At 35.3% G+C, this 23,526-nt stretch overlaps 2 long non-coding RNA genes across 2 annotated transcripts; one reads left to right on the top strand and one right to left on the bottom strand.

The window, feature by feature from the left end:
- Positions 1–13,198: 13,198 nt before the first annotated feature.
- LOC116527008 lies at positions 13,199–22,692 on the top strand. Its single transcript, XR_004258344.1, has 3 exons — positions 13,199–13,273; positions 19,714–19,718; positions 22,682–22,692. It is a non-coding gene; the product is annotated as an uncharacterized LOC116527008 (long non-coding RNA).
- LOC116527009 lies at positions 20,375–21,036 on the bottom strand. The gene is made up of 2 exons (XR_004258345.1): positions 20,979–21,036; positions 20,375–20,594 (listed from the first exon to the last, which is right to left on the bottom strand). It is a non-coding gene; the product is annotated as an uncharacterized LOC116527009 (long non-coding RNA).
- Positions 22,693–23,526: the final 834 nt, after the last annotated feature.

Below are 23,526 nucleotides of genomic sequence, written 5' to 3'. Positions count from 1 at the left end.
TTAAAAGCTGAATAAAGATCTTACTTACATTAAGAAGACATTTGAATTTTCCTGTAGAAAAATGAAAAAGACACCTTTAATCTTTAAATTTAAACTTTTAATGGAAAAGCTGCCAATAAAATTAATGATACAATATATAGTAGGATTGACTGTGTATTTTTTTTTTAGACGCAGTCTCGCACTGTCACCAGGTTGGAGTGCAGTGGCGCAAACTCCAACTTCCTGGTTCAAGTGATTTTCCTGCCCCAGCCTCCCGAGTGCTGGAATTACAGGCACATGCCACCACACCCAGCTAAATTTTGTATTTTTCGTAGAGATGTGTTTTCATCATGTTGGCCAGGATGGTCTCGATCTCCTGACCTCATGATCTGCTTGCCTCGGCCTCCCAAAGTTCGGGAATTACAGAAGTGAACTGCTGTGCCTGTCCATGTGTGTGATTTTTTAAGTAGGATTTTTGAGTTGATGCCTTATAGAAAAATAATGACTTGATGTACAAATATTTGTTCTCAAAATGTCACAGATTAAGTTATGTAATCATACATTTGAACTTATTATTGTTTTAGAATTAATCTATAGGCAAAACAAGAAAGAATTAGAGTTGCATCAACTGATGATGTAAAAGCAATGTGAAGTCGAGAATCACAGAAGGTTGAGATGATAGGCTGTAGAGGGAACCTAACCCACTCATCATAAATGAGCACTGTAATTCATACAACATACATGTATATTTACATGTACTTATTTATGGCTATATATGTACACAATGGAATAATTAAAACTGTAACCAACAAAATGGTCTATGGTGAGTCAATAAATAAAATCAAGAAATTAGAGAGCACAATACTTGGAATTATACTGTTAGACAACAGAAAAACTAATACAAGAATTTGTTAGAGGTGTTCATCTCTTCGGTGTAGACAGAGGGTAGCTGTGAGGGCAGATATCTTTTCTCTTCATTTAACATCTATATAGATTGATTATTTAGCAGATGGATTTATTACAAAATATAATACATATCATAATGAATATACATATAAATTGGTAAAATACATATGTATTTGAATATATAAATTAATTAAAGAAATTATTAGTAAATGAACAACTTTTAGAGAATCTCTTCCAAATCCTAGGCCTCTAAATTTGTGGAAGCAGACAGCAGTTCCAATTGCAGAATTTCTGTGCCTCCTATATCAGAGATTTCTCTTAGAACTGAAATAGATTTGAAGCTTGCTTATGCTATTTATTCGTTATATGGCCTTTCTCAAATCATTTTACATGAGAGGTCAGTCATCAGCCTGTAGAATGAACCTTATAACACTGACCTTATTGAGCAACTATCAGCATTAAATGAGATAAAATAGAATAAATTGTCTAGCACAATGCTGGGCAAATAGTAAGCACTCAACAAGTATGTTTAGGTTGTTATGATGATCAAAAAGTATGATGAGATTATCACAACAATTAAATTGATTCTAATTTTTAATAAATCACACAAGAAAATGAACAAATACTTGTAGGCGAATGTTTATCTCAACATTATTCACAGTAGGCAAAAGATGAAAACACCCTAAGTGTCCATCAACAGATTAATGGGTAAACAAAATGTAATATATATGTATAATAGAATATTATTCAGTCGTAAAAAGGAATGATATCCTAACACATACTACAATATGGATGATATTTTAAAACTTAATGTCGAGTAAAATAAGCGAGATAAGAAAGGATTAATATTGTATAATACCACTTGTGGAATTTTTCTAGAACAGGCAAATCCAAAGGGACAGAAAGTAGATTAGAAGTTACCAAGGGTTGAGGGTTTATTGCTTGATGTTACAGAGTTTCTGTGAGAGTAAATGAATGAAAAATTTTTTGAAATAGGTAGAGATAATGGTTGCCTAATATAAAGGCAATTAATGCCACTGAATTGGACACTTACAAATAGCTAAATGGCAATTTTGTTTTATATATATATGTGTGTGTGTGTGTATATACAATTTTTGTTTTATATATGTATATATAAAATAAACACATACATATATGTATATATACATTCACATATATAAACACAAGTTTAAAAATAATGAAACATACCAAAAATTATTGAATATTACATTTTAAAGGAGGAATTGCACAGTATATCATATCAGGATTAATATTTAAAATATTTAATAGTACTATCTGAAAGGACCAGCCAGTCAGAATGGACACTGACTCCCTCACTGTGCTAGTGTACCAGCTCAGTATCAGCCTTGATCTTTTGCTTCAGGTTCCTCCAGGAAAATAATCAGAGGTAGTTTAAGTCAGTCTTATTGTGCTACCTTTTCTGAGTGACTGAGTTTTAAGAGCTTTTTATTGAAGTACAGTACACATAGAAATAATTTATATTTTCTAGGTTTAGAGTAGAGATCCCAAGTTATAAGACTAAAATGGCCAATCTCCAGTGTCTGTATGGCCCACAAATAAAACCATGTTTTCTATTTGTACATGATTACATGTTAATTGTTATGTAAATATCTACATGATATCCTTGATTTTACCTCTTGGTCCACAAACCCTAAAATATTTATTACCTGTTCTTTCAGGAAGGGTTTGTCATTCCTTGGTTCAGAGACTAGCTGCATTCTAAAAGAGAAAATCAAAAAGTTAGGTAATCCTTGAAAACAATACTCACAAAGCTATTTTATGCTACCAATCACATGACATTACATACAATGAATATGAGGAATAAATGTAGCAAAATATATAAAAGTTTGGCATAGAATATGACACAATATTATTTTTATTTTCATAATAATTCTAATTTCTGATGCATACCAATGGATTAATGTCTAGGAATAGGATAGCACCTTCATGACACTTCAGATGGGACCCTCTCTCCTCAGAATATGTACATAATGAGCTCTCAATGAACTTGGCCATGGAAAGAAGTTATTGAATTGCCTTCAATACAGGGAAGGGGTATGCTGCTCTAACACTTTTAGGTTGTCAATATGTAGAAAAAAAAAAAAAAAAAATTATAGACTATAGCTTCACCTGAAAGCAGAGCCTGATACTAGGTTTGTATGCAATTCAAAATAACAAGAGAGCAAGACAAGGCTACGATTTAGATATGAAAGGACATAGAAACATTTGAGGCTCTGTCAAGCCACTTACTAAGTCATCCACTTGCAAAGAGCTAATTGCTAGATGTCTTAACATCTCTGGACCATCTACTAAGAAACTATTCAGAGCTTCATTTTGCATGGAGGTGATAAGGAAGACAAATTAATTCTCATCAACTATAGTCAAATGTTCCTTCTACAGAACGATAAATAAAAGTCTTTCCAGAAATCTTTCCTCTGCTATGAGGCTTGCAAAAGGGTCAATAGAGGATCCTCAGCAAGATAATGAAGATGTATGAGGTGTGAGGCAGGAAGCAAGGACCTCAGGAGATGTTCTCTCTGGTTGATTTGCTGGCTGAAAGTTTGGCAATGTCCATGCAGAGCTGGCAATCACAGCAGCCACAGATGAAAATGAGACAGGTGTTGATGAAAGGATTCAGGCCAACATGTAAAGAGTGACTCATACAACAAATTCAAAAAATAAATAAATAATTAAAATTCTTTTCAAAATCTCCCGTATTTTCAGAATAATAATAATAAGTAAACCCTAGGAGATTCAATAGGATATAAAATTGGTAAGTACTTAATAAGCAAAAAATGATTGAAAAATCTCAAATATTTGTAATTGATCCAGCAAGTTAATTTAATTAGTTTTTAGTTTCAATTACTCTCTTCATTTTTTTAAGTGTTTGATGTAAGATTATATTGAAACACGTGGTGTTTTGGGGGTTTTAAATTTCCTGAGTTGCTTTTCCATGTGAAGACAAAGAAGCGAGTCTCATCTTTTCAGAAGTTGGAAAAGAACAAATAGCAAGTTTGCCTGGTTATGTGATGGATGAACTGTATTCTCCCTGAGTCGGCGGTATCCCTCTCTTCCATTTGTTTCTGCAGTGTGTTTGACTGCCACTTCAATGCCCTCAACTCTATTTGGTACCATGCTTTGTATTTGCCCTCTCTCAAATGACTGCAGAAATGGAAGCAGCTGGTATTTCCAATTCCAACAACCACTGTTAAGCTTTAACCTCAGGTTCAGATTGCAAATCTGTTACAGGTTGATATTTTTCTGGAAAATGGCATGTAACTCCTTCTGCTGCATTTTAAATTGCTGAAAGCTTATTTTTTATTTTCTTCTTGCTGTAAAAAAACGTTTAAAAAGGAATTAATTGAAGCTAACCTAAATGGCATTTATCTTATTGAGGATGTCTATAAAATGTCCTTTAATAAGTATCACTCCTGATACCACATACTGTACAATTCATCCCATTAAAATATAATATTCAATGATTTTTGGTATGTTTCATTGTATTTTTAATCTTGTGTTTATATATGTGTGTATAGATATGTACTATATATGTGCATATGTATTTTGTTTTATATATACTTATATAAAACAAAAAGCTGTATAAATATATACACATATATAAAACAACATTGCCATTTAACCATTTGTAAGTGTACAATTCAGTGGCATTAACTACCTTTATATTATGCAACCCCTAACAAATGTTTTCTGCAAGAAAAAAATGTATAGACGTATTAAAGAATTATAAGAGATAACTGTGGTATCTGTATTTTTGTATGAAATTTCAGAAAGCTTGATCACTTTTCAAGGAGAGACAAATTTCTATGAGAGAATCAATTCTATTATGTTGAAAGTTATTGCAAATTAAGTATACAACTTTTATGGAGACGTTGTTATAAGCAGACACTGTGTTAAGAAATGTGTAAACCTTGTTTCATTTCATCATCATTTCACCCATCCAATAGGGATGCTGTTATTAACTCCATATAGATGAGTACTATCAACTAGAATGTCTGCTTCTTAAACAAGGAGGTGTAGAAATTTTCCCTGAAGATAATAAGTAAACAGTGTAGCCAGATGCAAAAATAGGAGGCCTATATACTCTTCCTAAGAAGAACCCTTGTTATCAAACTTCTACTGTGGTCTCAAAAGTGCCCTCATTCCTTAACAACACAACTTGGATGTATCAATTTTTTTAAGGCTACCACAGACTTGGTGGCTTAACCAAGAGAAATTCATTTTCTCATAGTTCTAGAGACAGAAACTCCAAAGTGCCAGCAGGACTATTTACTTCTGAGTCCTATTTCCTTGCATTGCAGATGACACCCTTTCACTGCCTCTCCATCCATGTGGTTGGAGTTTACAAGGACATCAGTCATGTGGTGATGTCCACATAACTTTATGTATATATATATATATATATATATATATATATATATATACAGTCAAGATGGAATTGCCTGAGCCCTTAATCAAGTTGCCAAGCAGTTGAATTAACTGATAAACATAGCCCTATCTTTGCATGTCTTATATATTGCATAAGGTATAAGACCTTTATGGCTTTAGCCTGTAACGGCTATTTTTAACCCAATCATCTATACTGGGTATTCTGTGATTTGCAATGAAAAACATCCTACATGACACAGAAGACTGCAGAATAAAGACAGGGATTCCACCAAGAAGTTTGTTCTTATCAAGATGAAGGAATTGAGAGAACCAAGATGAGACCAGGGAGATATAAATTTGAGACTTTTTCTATTGTTTTTCTTCTTTTCTCCCTTCTCTTCTATTCCTTCCTACTTCTACTTCCTTCTTTCCTCACTCCTTCTCTTTCTCCTTTTTTCCCTAGGCAAGTTAAAAGAGAATAAGAGACAAAGGTGCCACAGTGAAGTAGTAATAGAGGATATGAAACACTACTGAAAGAGATAGGATAATGTTGGAGGAGAGAAATGGTCTAATCCTTGAGAAGTTGTATAGGGGTGTCTAGTTCTCTCAGTCTAGAGCACAGATGGAGAGCTGACATTATTTAAGACAAAGGTTGTTCATTTATTGCAATAATCTTAGAAGGAGGCATTGAGGGGCTTAAAATCTGATAGTTTTATTGCATCTAGGAGTTGAAATTAATGATAATTTTAATCTGATTATTTGTTTACTTGTTAAGCATGAAATAAAGTTAACAGTTATAACTGATGTATGAGCAGAGAGACTGTAGAAATGAGCAAGGAGATGAGAGCTGAAAGTCATGCTGACTTTAGAGGTGATTGCTTACTGAAGGCTGCTGTTCTAACTGTAGCTTGGAATGGAGTTCTGCAACTTGGTTTGAAGGATGGGGAAACAGGAGTTTATTTTCTCCTGGGTCTGTGGGGATGAGTAACAATAATGTGAAACTTGGAGTAGCAATGCCAGCAGGACTGTCACAGTTTGTATTATTTGTTTACTTTTTACTTATCTTGTTTGCTGAAAAATGACATTCATAAGATATCTCAGCAAATAAAAAATAAGTGCATGGTCTGTGGAATTTAGAGCAAAAAATGTACAGAGTAAAAGATGAAAATTAAATATATGCTGAATAAAGATGGTATATAGCATAAGATTAATTGTTGGGTAGAGATAACATTTAATTTTCTTAAAACAGAGATTACAGTCTCTCTGACTCATAAAGAATGACACTTTACTGTTTACACCTGATACTTCAGAGGGTTGTATTATTTGAAGTGAGCCTTCCTTTTGATCAAAAAGAGTTTCTTTAATTTTATATATTAGATAAAACCAATTAACTATGGAATAATGAAAGGCTTTGTTTTTGGGGATTCAGATCTTACAAAGTGGAATAACAAAGTTTTTACAATGGGATTCAAGAAGCAAAAGCAGAGCCTTTGTGGTGAACTGATTAGTGTTTGGTCCTTTTTTTCTGTTTTGAACAGATGTGGAACTAGATGTGGGTGTTCACTGTTAGTATAAAAATGAGCAACAATTATATAGAGCAAAATCTAAATATACATTTTTATGTGAAGTTAAGCAAATCTGTCTATAGATTTAGCAATAAGATGGGAATTATGTCAAGAGACTATATATCTAAATTGGCTCCAAATATATAAAAAGAGAGGAAAGATATCAATTATGGTATATGACATAGGCAGACAACTTCCCAATATGTGTAAAATAAAAATTTCACAGATTTAGTTCATCTGATAGACAATTTACCATATGTATAATATTCAAAGACAAAAAAATCAGATAAAGCATTATTTTTGAAAAAAATAACTTTGATGTGAAAAACCATACTATGCTATTTATTTTGAGTGACATGGACATGCACCAATAGTTTGACATTTATTCTGATTTTTCCACAGGATTTGAAAAATACAATATTTGTGAAAAGGTAGCAACTGTTCATAAAATATAGTGGTTCTAGAATGACCTAGAGAGAAAAACATCACAGCTTGCTGGGGAAAACCACATGGGCCCTGGGAGGCCTGAGAATATCTATATGTCCAAACATGTGAAGATATAGTGATTTATCTTTCTGACATTTCTGACATTGTTATGGAATCCCAGGCAACAAGGTTGATCAGAAAAAAATAACTCATAATGCAGATGTTTTGAAGAAAAGATTTATGACTGGTTGATTGACTTATTTTACATGCAAACATTCTTAAGCACTTTTGACTCCTAATAGACCTTTCCTTTTGTTAATCAAATTGTTGTTCCTCAGTTAATAGCTGCTTATTTACTATATTTGCCTATAAATGCTTGTTTGTCCTTTCTGGAAAATAAGATGATCTTTCAAATGATAACAGTAACATAAGTGAACATAATGCAGTCCCTCCTAAGAAGCTAAAACAATCCCATAGATTATCCACAAATTTAATGAGAGCACTGATTTTCTTGAATTAATGTATTGCCTTTTAAGATGAGCACCAGAGGATGTAAGGGATGTAAATTTATTAGAAGTTATAGTATATGTGATAAACCAATACAGTCTTAGTGATTTATAGCTACAACTTATAACCATTGTATAGGAAGAGATTCTGATAAAAACACTCTGTTGTAATATTGAACATACTATTAATTTTTCTCACAAAAATTAATAAAGACTCCATTTCATATAGAATAAAATAATTATGATGAATCAAAAACACAGACTTCTGTATGTATGCATCAACTACAAAATAATCTTTTTTACATTTGTGGGGACATTTGTTTTATTTTGCTTTCTTTCCCTCAACTTTAAGCTCCTACTTTGACTGGTATGTCATGATGACATTTTCGTTTCCTAGAAATTAGCATCATTTCAAAGCCACAGTTTCGTAAGCCATGAACAGTCTGCGTATGTACCTTTCTACCGTGATGGAAAACAGCCATATGACCCTTTGGGAAATTTTAGAGGAATATTGATCACATACACTTTTGTCTGTGGTGTTTCCTTAAAAGGATTCACAGGATTCCCAAAAGCTGTTACAGAGAAAAGATAAAGATCATAAAGAGCAATCTGAAACCGTGGAGAGGGTGAAGTCTAGGAAAAACCAAGAGCAAGTTCCAGGTAAGGAGTCTCACGGGGGATGCTTAGTTTTCCCAGTAATAATGTGTGACAGCATGTGTAAAGAGTTGCCAACCAGGGACCTCATCTGAGCCTTGGTGTTCTGGGGTTTTATTGAGGGCAAGTCACATGGATATACAGCACACATATAACTGACTTCTGCTGCTCAAACTTCACCATTAACCTCAAAGCTAACATAAGCATTCGCCATAAATCATATTGTTAGAATAAACTCATTTGTTCCAATCTGTACAACAAGATCCAAGGCTTCAGGCATACAAAAATGCTCTTGTCAGACAGAATATTCCAAGGGCTCAGAGGTTATCTCCCAACAGCCAGTCAAAGACCAATCCTAAAATAAGCCTTCTTTGGAATGTGAAGGGTTTGAGTAGCAGAGGTCTGCTGAGTTAATCCTTTTTTGCCCAGTAGATAATTCATAGTTTTAGGAACACCATGATCAATTAAGCATTGCAAAGAGCTATATACGTCAAAATATCCTCAATCTTTCAGCCTATTAAAGAAATCAAACCCACCTGTTCTGGAGCCTCATAGCTGGCAATTAGCCCCTGTTACTCTAGCACCCCATTAATAGAAGGAATAAAGAGTGGTTGGAGTGGGTCCTGAGAAGGTAGAAATCCCTTTGCAATACAGCTTACTTTAATGATGTTATTACATGATCATTAAGTTAGGGTGTTCTCAGATATGAGGGTACAAGCTGCTATGCTGGCAGTAATATCTCAGAGAGGCTTATGGATTCAAGATTCCCAACTTTGAATACACACCGATGTCTCTATTCTGTTTTTGAAACTCACTCTTTGCTAAAATATGCCCTTATTTTACATAAGAAGCATGGAAACGTAGTGAATTCAATCTCCATTGTAGTTCTACAATAATCAAAATTATCTTCAGGCACGATTTTCATTTAGATTTGGCTTGCATCTTTTTGCAACTGTTTCTTACAATTATTTCTGGTGCCAAGTTTGTATCAACCCATATAGTAAACGCTGTTTTTGCCAATTCCTCTTTCTTCACATCCTACTATTGTAGTATATGGTGGGTTCAGCTGCCATTTGCTTGAGGAATTTCTCTGGAGGTTAGAAATTTTTCTGCCTACCAGCACAGAAATTTTTCTACCAACAGAAAGGTGCAAAATTAATGCCCCTTAGCAATATCCACCAAATAGTGACTGATGAGAATTACATATTAACATCTCACGTAGCTTGTTTCTTAGCTGAGATAATGCTGAAGTATGTGTTCTACACTAATTTCCATAGTTCTCCAGGCCGATTTAGCTCCCAGAGTCTTAACTGTCTTGAAAAGTCACCGTTTATTGGCTGCTCCCCTTCCTGAAATCATCTCTTGTGTCCCCTAGTGGCATAAGGAATAGGAAGAAAATAGGCAAACATGAAATGTAGTTTGAATAATTTGCCCCTTCTTAGGCAAGGAAATTATTTCATTTAATTTATACAATTAAAGTAACAAAAATCTTTGAAGCCATGGTCCCTAGCTGTTTTACTTTCTTATTGATGGAATTAGACAGCAAGCTCGGATGACAAGACTGGGCCATGTGTTTGATTGTATAGGTTGTATGAGGAAAAATGTATGTGCCAAGAGCACTTTGATAATGTAGACAGTTTTTGAGAAATGTAAAAGAATTTTTGGAGAAGAAACAAAGATTTTTAAATATTTCAAAAGCACTTGCATGTGATTTAAATTTAACACTTTACCTTTCTAAAACACTACCTTTTTACTAAGATATATAGATGTTAAACAATATAATTTGAATTCCGATTCATTAACTACATTTATCTTTTCATAGCCAAGTACTTTCAACAACTTTACTTAATCAAAAGAAATACTTTCCTAAGAAGAATGCAATTGACCTTGATTAATTACAGAATTAATTGTGATTATCCACACAACTACCTATATATGCACAAACACACAGGCCCATTACACATAGAAATTAAATAAATAAATGCTTATTGTTAATATGTATGGAGCAGATTGTTAATATAGAAATGGTTCTTTCCCAATCGCTAAGCACAACTGATTTCTTAATACAGTTTACAAGTCAAAATGTCTGTAAACACCCCATACCTACAGAATTAGGGTATCTGGGCTGCAGCAGTTGGACAGCCACAAAGTTAGGAACATGGCCCACATAATGTGCCTTCCCTTATGACACCAACTACAAGTTTAGGAAATCACCCAAATGACCTTGGTTTTGCTAATCCACTAGAAGAACTCACAAAACTCAATAAAATTTGTTTTATTCACAGTTATGGTTTATTACAGAGAAAGGATACAGATTAAATCAGCCAAGGGAAGAGATGCATGGACACAGACCAGAAGTGATACAACAGGGAGCATTCAGATGTTCTCTCCCCCTGGTATTATAGACAGCATTAATTATTACCAACAACGATATGTGAGAACATACATAGGATATTGTCAATCAGGGAAGTTCAGCTGAACCTTGGCGTCAGGCATCTTTGTTGGTGCTCCATTGTTTAGGCCTGGTTGGTTGTCTGCCCAGCTGATCTCTGCTTCCAGTCTCTCGGGAGAGCAAGCTAACACCTGTGACTCTAAGTCCTCACCCCAAATCACATGTATGGCATGGTTTGTAGTCCCATCCTAAATCACATTCTTAGGCTCAGAGACAAAGAACGGATCTCGTTCTGTATGACATTCCAAAGACTTAGATGTTACCTCCAAAAAGTCAAGGGCTCTTTTTGGGCAAAGTTAAATTCTTTACCACACATGGGAGTTTGGGATTGGATTGTAAGCACTCCCAAGTGATTTCATGTAGCTTGTGTAACATTGGTTTATAAAGCAGCATTTTGAAATCACTGCTTTAAATTACGTATATCTGTCCTTCCAAAAGCGGTATTCAGTATAGTTTGCTGAAGAAAATAATATTTGATTCCATACAATTAAATCTCAAAACTGTCCATTTCAGTCTTCTCATGAATTCTTAATTACAAACATTTAAACTAATGATGTGTTGAGACTTTAAAAAAATCAGAGAAAGTGTATAAAATAGGGAAAATGTACAACATGTGCATTTAAAAAGGAAATATCACTAATTAAGCCATCTGGCATATTGTCTTATACATAGTAGTTATTTAAAAATTCATATATCGCATTGATTTTCAAAATGAAAGGAATAATTAAAATTTAAAGTTTAGATAAACAGTGTTTTTATTTTAAAGGTAAAACCATGATAGAACTGGTGATCTTAGAAATCATCCTATCCAATGGCAATGTGATTAAATTAGAAACTGGGTAAGTTAGGATATGAAGTGACTTTCCTAAAATCACATTTTGAATTGGGATTGCACTTAATAGAAGCCTGACTATAGTAGCTTAACCAAAATAAGTCTGATTTTCCTCACAGGTGAAGAACTCCAGTGGTAGATCCCATACCTTGGGTGAGTGTTTAAAGAAGCCAGTAAGGACTCAGCCCTTTTGAGGGAATGTGTTCTCTCTCTGGGTCCGTGAGGGTGTGTAGTTTTAAGGGCAAGAATTTCCCAGTGCCATGCCTCCCTCCCATCTCTCTCCATCCGGGAGATTCAATGGTTTATGTTTGACTTTTGGGGTCGCGTGAAGAAACTAAGAGTCAATCACCCCAGCAGACTTTTAAAGGAACTCCTTTCATTGGCCAGAGGAACTTGGGAAGGTGGGAGTTTCTCCAGGATAAAAGTCCATGCTCCTTTACCTGCCCCGGATTTCCAACTTTCTGGAATCTCCTCCCACACGGTGGGAGCTCCCTCTGGGATTTCCCCTCTGCAATCCCGTTCCACACTCTTCGTGGAAGTCCTTCTCTTCTCTCCTTTCCTTCTCTTTTCTCTACCTAAATAAAATCACCTTTCTGCAACATTTTTTGGGTCCAATATTTTACTTTTGCAAGTATCGGGTGCAGCTGAAGCAGCCCCACCAGTTACTCTTTAAGAGGTTGGAGGCCAAGAACCCACAACATCCAAGAAGAAACCAGGTTACACTTCTGCCTTTCTATTCCATTATCCTCAGCATGTGACTTTTTCACCAATGCTTTTGTGATGGCTTCTTCTCTTTGACACATTATACTAACATTCCAGGCAACACAAAGTAAACAAAAGTAAATAAATAAAATGCACAAGAAACAAAACACTGAGTCTGACCCTTTCCAGTATAATTTGACTTAAATTGTGTTGTACAAAACTATGTGGTATTATCCTCAGACAAGAGAGAATAAAGTACTGTCACTGGGCATTTAACAAATAGAAGAATCTCCAAAAACGAGGGTTCTGCTGGTTACAGAAAGGAGAGAGTGGATATTGCCTATCTTAGTGTTTGTTGCATGTTTCTTAGACAAATATTTATTAAGCATCCCTTTGTCCTAGGCACAAATTATAAGATGTTGAAATAAACCAACATAGCTCCTAGTTCCTACCCTTATGAAATTTATGGTAATGAAAAAAATGTATGGTAAGCTAGTAACATACTCATATGATTGCAAATTTTGATATATGTTATATAAGAAGAAAAACAAATTCTATTATAAAGAATATGTGAGTGTGTATTGGTCTGTTCTTATGCTGCCATGAAGAAATACCTGAGACTGGGTAATTGTCAAAGAAAAGAGGTTTAATTGACTCACAATTTCACATGCTGGGAAGGCATCAAGAAACTTAAAATCATGGTGGAAGGCACCTCTTCACAGGATGGCAGGAGAGAGAATGAGTGCCAGCAGGGGAAATGCCAGGCCTGTTATAAAACCATTAGATCTCATGATACTCACTCATTATCAAGAGAACAGCATGGGGATACCACCCTCATGATTTAGTTACCTGAACCTGGTCCCATCTTTGACCTGTGGGGATTATAAGGATTACAATTCAAGTTGAGATTTGGATGGGGACACAGAGCCAAACCATATCGGAATGCTAGGGAAGATGTGACCAACTTTTAATGGTGTAATCAGGAAAAACTTTTTAAAAGAAATGACATTGCATCTCAGACTTGAAGGAGAAGTGTCAGCTTTGTGGAGGGAAGGAAGAGAGGCACAGGAGGTGGGAACAGAATGTGTGAAGACACCGCATCTAAGGGGAAAGATATATATAAGAAAATGAGCACAGGACAGTGTGTTTAGAAGACGACAAATGAGAGAGAAAAGCTGTGAGAGAAAGGAAGCCAAAATGTCCAGTTTCTGTTTGCCTTGATTCTCCTATCCTCTTTAAAATACCTAAATTGTGAAATATCCAATAGATGGAGAAAAAGTAATAAAGCAGAAATACAGAGTACCTGCTTTAGTTTCATAAAAAGGCCCTAAGATGCCTGTGGACTTAGGAAATCTGCAGAGATAAAAAGAATCATCTTACCACTACAAAGTAGAAAAGGTTTTCCCAATATTGAGAGGAAGAGAAAGCAAAAATTAGAAGAAGAGAGATCAGTAGTGTTCAGGATGGCAAAGCCATACTCATAGAGATCTCAAGAGGAACATCTAGTGTTGGCGGCGGAGGACACCCATGGCCTCTAGTTGGCCATGAGGTGAACCCCGTGACCCATACATGGAGCTGTGGAAGAAGTAAACCAGCACTTGTTGTCTGCCTAAGCTCCATCCGAGCACCTGGCAGGGCCTGTGCTCACTATCCTTATCCTTTTCGTCCAGCAGCTCTTCCCTTCTCTTTAGTAAATATTGCTCATTGATTACCCAGGAGCAATGGACGTCTATGCCCTCTAGCTCTGCTCTGCCTAAAAGGTACTGGTCTTTGTACTGAGATACAGCCACTAAAACATAACCTCTTTTCTTCTTCATGGTCCAGTGAGATAGAAGAATCATAAGCCAATGAAAAAATAAAGAATACAAATTATAAATTCTGTGACTGCAAAATACTTTCTTTAAAGCCTACCTTTATTCATTCAGTACATGATTATTTAGTGTTTGTTATGAATTAGGCCCTGAGCCAGCCATCCAGGAAGACACATCTTGGGCAGTTGTGTATGATTCATGGCATATCACCGAATTTCTTCACTTTTATCTTATTTTCTGTCAACTCTGAAAGCTGCTAGTATCTCTATTCCTTACTTTAAGCAGCTTCCTTAGCATTTAAAACTCAGTCCTTTTGATCCTGCTTCGATATATTGGCTCATAACAACTCTGCAAGTTACGCATTTTCTCTTTTGGTGTGGTCTGGTATCCCTGCCTTTTAATTCTGCTGTATCGCTGTCTGCAGGGCATGACAGTTTCTATTGGTTTGGGAAGACATTGTATAACACTACAGCTGATGTTTATACCATTCTGTGTAGTCGCAGACAGAGGATTTTGGCATAATGATCTCTTTAGTTACTTGTTATTCTTGTCACCACTTTATCAGCATCTGTCAGGCAGGGACACGTGCCGTCTCTGTTTTGTATGACACGACTGTCCTGGGTATCTAACGATGATACCACAATCCCCACAGGCAAGCACTTAACACTGATCATGATGCCGGGACTAAGACCTGCTCATCAACCTTTCATGAATTACAAACATTTCAAGTTGGAGTCACATTTTACTTTTAATATGTTTTCAGAATGCCTTGAGAACCTTCAGCGTGATAAAATCCTATCGGAGTTAGAGCTGCTTTTGTTGCTATTCTGGGCAATCAAATGCATTGAGTCACCCTTGAGTGACTGTGATAACCATGGCATTTCTAAAGAAAATGCTGAAGCTTTTTATAATGCTGGCTTAGGAGCTATTCACATCACAAATTCCATATATATACGTAGGTTTATATGTATATACATGTAAATGTATAGGTAAGATCAGATACCAAATCGTAATAGAGATTTTAAAAATGTCTGATTTTATAAAATTGCATTTGATATAAATATGTATTCATATTTATATATAAGATTTCAAATTTATGTAAATAGCATTCTTTTCAAAATGAAATCTTATAAAATCAGACATATTTTTAAAATCTCCATTTATTACCATTTGATATCTAATCTGACCTATACATTTGAAACACCAAACATATTTGATAGTTTATTTCTTTGAAATTTTAGTTATTTCCAAAATAGTATTTTGTAATTGTAGTTGTGTTTGGCCTAAGGGAAATCCAGAGATTAGCCATATGGTCTATTTAATTGGTCCCTTGGGTTTTACTCTTCAGAATGTGCATTAATACAAAAACAGGCAAAACACAAGAAGAGCAGGAGGCATCAGGAGATAGCTGAAAATGTACTGCTCAGAGTCAGAGAGTTCAATTTTCAGTCCTATACTTAGTAAGCATATATATACGTGTGTGTATATATGTGTGTGTATATATATGTATATATATACACACACATATATAATTTCTTATTATTTTTAATAAAGGCAAAGGATGATTCCCTCTCCCTGCCTTCATTATGATAATTTTTTTCTAAGCAAAGACAACAAAACATGTATGTGAGAATATACCTAACAAAATATTATGAACATGGGAGAAATCACTATTATTGTTGTTATTTGCTAAAAATTGTTAAACACACTTAAGCAAATAATCCAACTATGGATAACATCTAAATTTCACTTATTTTTAATGCACCAAAAAATTTGAGAAAAATTATTTATCCATATATCCATATATCCATACATTGAATGAGATATAAGATAATGCTAAATCTGAAACTCATTTTTTGTGGTGTAATTTTATTCCTACGCTACAGCAATTCACCAATTAACTCTCCCTGTCCTTGTACACAGAATCCAATTTAGCTTGAGTGGCCAGGTCTTGGCCTCAAGAGATAGAATGGATCCACACTAATTATGGCTATCTAGTTTCACCTGTAGTGGTGATATGGTTAAGGACTAGACATATGACACAGCCCTGGGAAAGGGACGAGAGAGAGAGAGAGAGAGAGAGAGAGAGAGAGAGAGAGAGGTTGACTCCTGGGGTCTTTCTATTTATTTATGCTTAATTTAGCAGAAACAGGGTCTTGCTCCATCACCCAGGCTGGGGCACACTGGCACAATCATAGCTCACTGCAGCCCAAACAATCCTCCTATCCTGGGTTCCTGGGGGCATCAATATGCCAACAAGTCAACTCTTTGACTTGTAGTCACTCAATAGCTTGTTACGTTACAAAGCGTGGCCTTGACATTTAGGTCAATGTTAGCTGGATTTTTTGTTTCTTACAACTGAAGGCATCTGAAATCAGTGTTGTTCTGATCCTACACTCTCTGGCTCCCTTAGGCTTGTAAATACTCAATGGTCACCTATAAGACCTGGTAGTGTGTTTTTTTTCTCTCTGGAACAGTGGTTGAAAACTTTTCGAATTATTGCTGCCTTGATAGCCTGGATTCTTGACTGACTCTGATAAGCAAAACATTATCATCTAGCATGAATAGAATGTAAGTCTTTGTTACTGCAAACCACATGTATTTTGGACTTTGTTATTGCAGTATAATCTAGCTTGACTTGATTAATATGGGACCCTCCCACAAAAATGTTGAAATTTTGCCCCTTGTCCCTCCGAATGTTACGTTATCTGACAATAGGGTAACTGAAGGTTAATCAGTCATAATTCAAGAATATGAAGTCATACTGGAGTAGAATGGGTCCCTAATGCAATATGATTGGTGTTCTTATAAGAAAAGGGAAATTTGGAGACAGACACACAAGGAGAATGCCATGTGATGACAGGTATATTGAACTGTTGCAAATGCAAACCAAACAACACCAAGGATGGCCAAAATACTCTACAGAAGCTAGCAGGAGGCAAGGTTTCAGAGACAGCATGACCCTGCTGATACTTAATTTGGTACTTCTATCTCCAGAAGTGTAAGGCAATAATTTTTTGTTGTTTTAAGTAACCTGGTGTACAGTATGTTGTTATGCCAGCCTTAGTGTAACATAATCAGATAAAGCAGGGCTGTTTTTATTGTTATTGTGTTATTTTGTTTTCACTCTTTGTAATCATGATATTAATGTCCTGTAGAAAAGGCATAATGGTCATGGCCATTCCCACCTAGTAATTCTTTCAATAGGACTTAGGAAATGTACTAACATAGAAAATTCTTAAAGCCATTTTTTACAGAGTAATGACCGATTGGGGGTTCACATAATAGTTTTATGTAATCTGGGTGACCAAATGATATCCATCTCTCTCTCTCTCTCTCTCTCTCTCCCCCTCCTCTGTATATATGTATGAATGCATATGTATGTCTCTACACACATAGTTATATAAAACTACATAGACATATATAGTTACATAGTTATTTTTAGAGTCATTCATATGAAAGTGGTCAAAGAAGTAGTTCAGGTTAGAAATCTTCTCTCAGCCTGGGCTTCCCAGAAGCAAAACAGTCCAGGTTTCCTCAGCAACACATCCTAAGCATTGGCAGCAGCTCTGTCCCACGCAGTGTTTGTCCTAGGACAGATTTCTTGCCTCTTTGAACTATTGTTATTAACACCCTACACGCTTGTCTCTATGGGCACTGAATGTATCTCTGATATTCAACATCTGGACCTCATCCTAGTTTATGCTGACCTAATCACACTCTTCTCTGAGGATCTTCCTTAACTCTTAACTCTGCTTCATGCTTACTTCGGATTGCTCCCTTTTTCTTGGATTTACTTGAGAGTAAAAGTAATTCATCCATTTTGCCATTACCCTGTACTTCTATGAAAATCATGATGTATTCCTCAGGCTTTCCACCAGGGAAAGGGAATTCTAGAATCAAGAAAACAATGTATTTGTTTTTATTTTTATAATTTTAGATTCAGAGGGTATATGTACATGTCTGTTACACGGGTATATATTAATAATGGTGGATATTAAACTTCTAGTGTACTCATCACTCTGATTTTTTTTTTTTTTTTTCTTTTTAGATCGTCTGACTCTAACCCAGGTTGGAGGGCAGGGGAGTGATCATGGCTTACTGCAGTCTTGACTTCCTGGGCTCAAGGATCCTTTCACCTTAGCCTTCTGAGTAGCGGGGACTAGAGGTGCCTGCCGCCATGCCCAGCTAATTTCTAAATTTTTTGTAGAGACAGGGTCCCACTATGCTGCCCAAGTTGGTCTCAAACTTCTGGACTTAAGAAATCCTCTCACCTTTGCCTACCAAACTGTTTGGATTATAGGCGTTAGCCACTGCACCCAGATCACCCAAATATTAAACATTGTACCCAATAGTTAAATCTTCAACCCTCACCCTGTTCCCACCCTCCCTACTTACGGAGTCCCTAGTGTCTATTATTTCCATCTTTATGTCTGTATATACCTATTATTTAACTTCCCCTTACAAGTGAGAACATGCAATATTTGGTTTTCTGTTTCTGAGTTAGTTCATTTAGAATAATAGCCCAGTTTCATCCATGTTGCTGCAAAGGACATAATTTTATTCTTTTTGCATAGGGAATAAAGTTTATTTTTGTTTTTAATTCTTAGAGCTACATCCTAAAAGACTCATTAATAGTTTATAACTAGTTGGATTTTCTTTCAGCAAAAATAAAATAAGAAATAATAATAAACAAGTAACAAACTAGTTAATGTTCAGATATTTGTGTTCATATAACAAAGTTTTCAATATTATATTTAATAGTTACTATTTTACAGTATTTTCACACAAGACCAAGCCCTACCTAATTGGTTCTTTTTATATGCCAATGAGAAAATTCAGATTTTAAGTGTATAAACCATAATTATTTTTAAATGTCACTTTTATTTTCTACAAATGAATATGAGATAATAATTAGATGTTACTACACAAGATTTTGTGATTTATGTTTGGCAGCTTTCTTTGTTGCCAATATTTAGGAAGCAAAGGCTTCTTCCTGCATTCAGTTCATTGTGATGCATCTAGAACCACAGTCTGTGGATGTGGCCTTTCTCTTCCCAGGACTGAGGTTTCTTGACCCTTCTTTTATATTCTGATGAACAGGAGTGCTATTCAGTTACATCTTCACTGATTTGAGACCCTGAGAAATGTGGCCTCTATTGAAGACTAAAAATAATTTTTAAATAGAGAATGTTTGTAATTTATCTAGACAGAAATCAAAATGTTAGAACTTGGCAGAACCTTACATGTTTCTACTTTCTTTATTAGTTTTAATTTAGATAAATTACTTTAGTGACATTTTATAAAACTTCTACTTTCTAGATGAAGGAAAGATGTTACTTGGCAAGTGACTGAGATGCCTATGACTTGAATAGAAGATTTCCTAGGGGTTTCCTAGCACAGGAGTAGCTTAAGATATTGAAGAAGTTTGCCCAGAGAAGAAATGATTTCTCTATTGGTTAATATTTTGCAGGTTATGTATAAGAAAGACTTGATTTTTTTTTCTGCATAGCACCAATAAGACAGGATGAAGAAAAGAGGGAAATAGTTACCCAAATTATGTGATTTCTATGAAATACAATAGCATCCTTTTGAAATACTATACTTCCTTATTATGTGACATGTTCAGATCAAAAGTGAAAGACCATATTTTAGATAATATGAAGATGTTCTTCTTTCATTGGATGGGATATTGGACTAGAAAGCTACTAAAAGGCCACTGAATGTTCTGTCATTCTCCAAAAAAGACTTGGCTAAACTATTTAAATTGATAAAGTAATTGCTGTATGTGAACTCTGCTGGTGGAATGGGCTTGAAGAGCGCATGTGTGGTCTGAGGGAAAGAGCACAGATTTTAGAATCAAATCCACCATGCCCTGGGCAACTTTCTATAGGTTTCACATGATGTAAGGATTTCAACATCAATAAAACTAATAATGCCCACCTTTCAACGTTTGATAGTTGAAAAAATTGCAGCTATTAATTATAAATTAATTACATGGTAATATAATGAAATCATCTTCTCAAATAAACAAATGTCATTAAATGACAAAAAATAAATCAATTGGCAATAGCTTCATGAACTTGCTGATTACATGAGTGTACTCTTTTTTAAAAAATTTAACATTATTTATGTTTTAAACTTTCATTTTAGATTCAGGAGTACATGTGCAGGTTTGTTATATAGACAAACTCAAGTCACTAGGGTTTGCTGTTAATGGCATTGTGACATCCACAACTCCCCTGCCCTATTTAGGCATAGGAGCTCTATTGAAGTGGAAGAAAATGTCTTTGCTTTGTGCGTTGTGTTTATCTTTGGCATTGCTCTTTCTGTTCTCTTGTAACAACCAGTTACCTAGGAGCCATTTCAAAATAAAGCCAGACTTTAAAAGTCATTAAGTAAATCATTTACAGATTCTTTCAAATGGCACATAGGTGCATACAAATAACCCTACTCACAAACTCCAAATTTTCCCAAGTTGAAACTATCATTTTAACCTTGCATTATTGCCAAAGGTGAATGAATCAAAGAACTAATATCATTCTGGTTAATACCCATGGAATGTCAACTAAGGAACACAAACTCTGCCCAGTTATGTCCCCTCGTTCAATTTGCCTGTTTAAAAAAACTCATCTCTCTTTCTGTATAACTCTGCAATACTTTTCTGTTGGCATCCTTTGAAGTTTTGCTTTGACTTTGTAAGAAACAGTTTCGACCCAGGATGGGCAACATTCTTACCCTTAAATTTGGCATCCTAAATGTCATCTCTGACCCTGATCAATCTGTCTTAGGAATCTGGTTCTGATTCATGCTACTGTCTTTTTACAGGCAGCAGAGCTGGGATAGAACTGATGCTTCCTCAAAATGGAGGATTAAGACTATTTGGTGGTTAGGGGAATTGGTAATAGTCCTACAGTGTTACGGGTAGGGATTTGCATATATTTGAGTTTGAAAAGAAAATAAATGACTGGATTTCGAACATCTGAATTCTTGATCTGATTTCAATGGCTGAATCAGGTTAAAAGCAGAAACAAAGAAAACACATTTTAGGAAAGATCATGCAATATTGTTCTAATAGAAAAATTTAACAGAAGAATTATTCTAATTATTTTGGAAAAATTTTTTACAGCAGATAACCTTTTAAGAATCCTAGGAATAGATGAGGGAGAGTAAATACCTTGAAGTGGCAATACTTCGAAGTGGCAATACTTCTATTTCTGACTTCCAGAGAATCAATAATGTCTGCCTAAATATGATAGTGAATAATGTTTTTCTGAATATGAATATCAGCCTTTAAATACCTACATTGTCAAAAGCAAATCACCTCCTCCCCAATTCCAGCAGTAAATATGAAAATTGAAATAGCTATAAATATATTGATATAGCGCTATGGTTCATATATAATGCAACCTAGCAGCACAGCAAATGCATCTCCAGAAAAGAATCCCATTTCTACTAAAAACTAATTACCTTAGATACAAAATTCAATATCCTTTCTAAATGCATACATTTGCACATGAGAAGAGCGGTTGTCATTGCATTTTGAGCTTCCATGCAAGCCTAATTTAACTCTAAAACTGGACACATATTCTTTTAAAATTAAGTGGTTTCTAGAATGTCTTATTGAGCAAGAATTTTGCATGGGATTTTGTCCGTAGTTAAATGCAGCTCTGAAAACTGCTTAAGGAGTAAGCCTCCTTTACAAAGCCCAGGCCTTTGTGCGTGTCTGTCCCTAATTTACTAATCCATACATATTTTATGCTTAATATAGAAAAAAGCATATGGCAGATAGTATTCTAAAATACTAAAAACATGTCGATATATGCCCAAAGAAAAAGTCCAGATAAATTTACTCTGTGTATTACTATATATGCATATATTTTAAAGTCCCAAAGTCCTATCTGCACATCACAATCTTATGAGATATCCAAACCTATAAGGACCTCTTTCAAATAAATACTGAGTCTTATCTTATTAGTTATCTCTTAGGCCCACACTTTATTTACATGGCGTCTAAGAACTTGCTTCTATCCTAATACAAAGGGACAAAGAAAGATGAAGCTAAGGAAGACTGGAAATAAGAAATGATATTTTCTTGTCATTATATAAAGTAGAAGCTAAGCAATTCACTCTGTAGATACTTTCTCTGGGACCCACCTAAATTTCTGCCTAGCTCTCTTAGGTTTGCGGTCCACCCCAGAAACAAGGAGGCCCCAGACAGGTCTTTTAACCACCAATGATTGGGGAACATAAGCCTTCAAGGTTGGAGAATCCCACAGGTGTATGTTCATGTACCAAGGGAATGAAACAACTTTTGCCTCTTTGTAAAAGTCAGACCTTCACCAGTGAGTACAATGTTAGAATTTATTTTTGCAAGGGTTGGAAAGAAACAAAAAACAAAGCAAAACTGTATGCTTTCTCTAAAGGCCAACAGAAATCAGGTTCCACCAGCTGCGTTAGAAAATTCTCCAACTGTCTCTACAATGTGAAATCCTTGAACGAGGACTGGGGGAATTCGGAAAGTCAAATGTCTCTTTCAGAGCATTAATTAGGATAATATGCTAAACGAAAATCAACTTATAATCAACTTAGGAACAAAAGTAGTTTTGTTTTCTTTAAGTAAGCCTTTAAAACAGCATTTTGTCTTGAGGAAGTTATATAATCACGCCCACATATGTCAAACAATAAAGAAAGAAATTGCCCTTGGTAATCATTATTTGAGTCTCAGGATATTTCATAGTTGTAAGTTGCCAGCACAGCATGTACTTTATTAAAAATTTAATATTGTTAAAGACAATATTAAATTAAAAACCAGGGGAAACTGTCAAGCCATGTTGTGGTCCTCTTTCTTACAATTTCTCTCAGTGCCAAAGTGTTAGAAGATGATAATACCAAGAATTTCTTCATCTGTAAGTGGTATTTCAGAGGCACTAAAATCAGGTACCATGTTTCAAAGTCATTTGTCAACTAGTTGTTTTGCCAATTCCCTTTGGCAGGTTTAAGAAAATGGATATGTTTCAAATATAACTGGCTTCATATCATGGGCGAAATCTGAAGCTTGAAGTCAGGGCATCAATATTTGGTTCTACCGCTTTTACTTAAATCTGTGTAAGATTGACCAAGTCGGCCGGGCGCGGTGGCTCAAGCCTGTAATCCCAGCACTGTGGGAGGCCGAGGCAGGTGGATCACGAGGTCAAGAGATCGAGACCATCCTGGTCAACATGGTGAAACCCCGTCTCTACTAAAAATACAAAAAATTAACTGGGCATGGTGGCGTGTGCCTGTA

Source organism: Sapajus apella, unplaced genomic scaffold (genome assembly GCF_009761245.1).
Source record: "Sapajus apella isolate SASKATOON/1434 unplaced genomic scaffold, GSC_monkey_1.0 scaffold52, whole genome shotgun sequence".
Taxonomy (NCBI): Eukaryota; Metazoa; Chordata; class Mammalia; order Primates; family Cebidae; genus Sapajus; species Sapajus apella.
This window is presented reverse-complemented; position numbering and strand designations above follow the sequence as displayed.